The sequence below is a fragment of the Echinops telfairi genome, unplaced genomic scaffold (assembly GCF_000313985.2).
Source record: "Echinops telfairi isolate 266 unplaced genomic scaffold, ASM31398v2 ScPeMD7_7469;HRSCAF=8507_1, whole genome shotgun sequence".
Classification (NCBI taxonomy): Eukaryota; Metazoa; Chordata; class Mammalia; order Afrosoricida; family Tenrecidae; genus Echinops; species Echinops telfairi.
Window position 1 is genome coordinate 143543069 of NW_022111373.1, and position 1676 is coordinate 143544744.

Sequence of the window (1676 nt, forward strand, 5' to 3'; positions counted from 1 at the left end):
TGCCATTGAGCCCGTTCCAGGCCATAGTGGTCTTGTGTACAGCAGAATGAAAAGCTGCCCAGTCCTGAACAGCCCTCACAATTGTTCCTGTGCTTGAACACATTTTTGCAGGCACAGTGTCAACTCATTTTCTTGAGGGCCTTCCTCTTTTTTGATGCACCTTTACTGGACCAAACACAATGTCTATCTCCAAGGACTGGTCTTTCCTGACAACATGTCTATATGTAAGACCAAGTCTTGCCCTCCTTGCCTCTAAGGAGTACACTGGCTGTACTTCTTGGTACAGATTGGTTGGTCCTTTCAGTAGTCCATGGTACTTTCAACATTTTTTTCTCCACCACCACAATTTAAATACATCAATTATTTTTGAGACTTCTTTATTCGATGTCCAACTTTTACTTATATATGAAGTTATTGAAAATGCCACAGCTTGGTTCAGGCTCACTTTAATCCTCACATTAACATCCTTGATTTTCAATACTCTAAAGAGGTCTTGTGCACCAGATTTACCTAATGCCACATGTCTTTTGATCTCTTAACTGCTGCTTCCATGAGCATTGAATGTGGAACCAAGAAAGACTTTTGTTAAAATCCTTGACAAAATCTTATATGAAGTCCAGTCCAAGTCATGTGCAAGCCAGGGCCCTCTTTAAGCTGCCAATACACAAAGGGGAGGGAGGGTGCAGGAAGATCACAGGCCTGTGGGTGCAGTCGTGTGGATCCAAAACTGGTGGAAATATGGGAGGTTACTGAGGACTTTCAGGAGATCTAGTGGGTTTGGTGTTGAACTACTAACCACAAGGTTGGAAGTGCAAAGACACCTGCAGCTCTTTTGGCAACGTATGAGGCTGCTTGCTCAAGCAAACATTTGTTTTTTTGGAAACTATGTAATTTGGGTTGTTGTGAGCTGGAACCCAAAGAATGAGAGTGCCCTTGAGTTTGCCATCTTCAGTTTAGTACCACAGTACCACAGTTATAAAGACAACCAAACAAACAACAAACCTCAATCTTACTGCCACTGGGTAGATTATGACTTACAGCCCCCCTGCAGGACAGGGCGGAACTGCCTCTGTGAGTTTCAGAGGCTGAAACTCTTGACGGGAGAAGAAAGCCTTGTGTTTCTCCCAAAGAGTGGCTAGTGGTTTGGAACCACTGATCTTTGGTTAGCAGTTCAATGCTTAATCACCAGGGCGCTTTCCTCTGGTCAGAGTATACGGAAATTCATTGTGGTTGTTTTTGTGGGATAAATGGTGCATTTTGTAAATGTTCCAAGATACATGAAACAAAATCTCTCTGTCATGTGAGGAATTTTGTCTTCTAGCTCTCTCCTGGATAAATCGCGTCATTTTGGTCTTCAGCTCCTCCTGTGGGGTGGCATTTTTGTTTTCATTTTTGAAGGCACCGTGTGGAGATGAGGACGGTGTATTACTGAGAGAACTTGGGACAGGATGCTGCCATGCACTGGTAGCAGAGACATGTTTTGCTTGGAATCAGTCCACACACATTTACATTACAATCCGAGTAGCAATTCTTTTTGTATTGCTATTTAAAGAGCTAGGGTGCCTTGGTGATGTAGTAGGCTTTCTATTGTGCTTCTAACCACAAAGTCAGTGGTTCAAAACCACCAGTGGTTCCATGGGAGAAAGAAGAGGCTTTCTGCTTCTTTCAAGACTCAC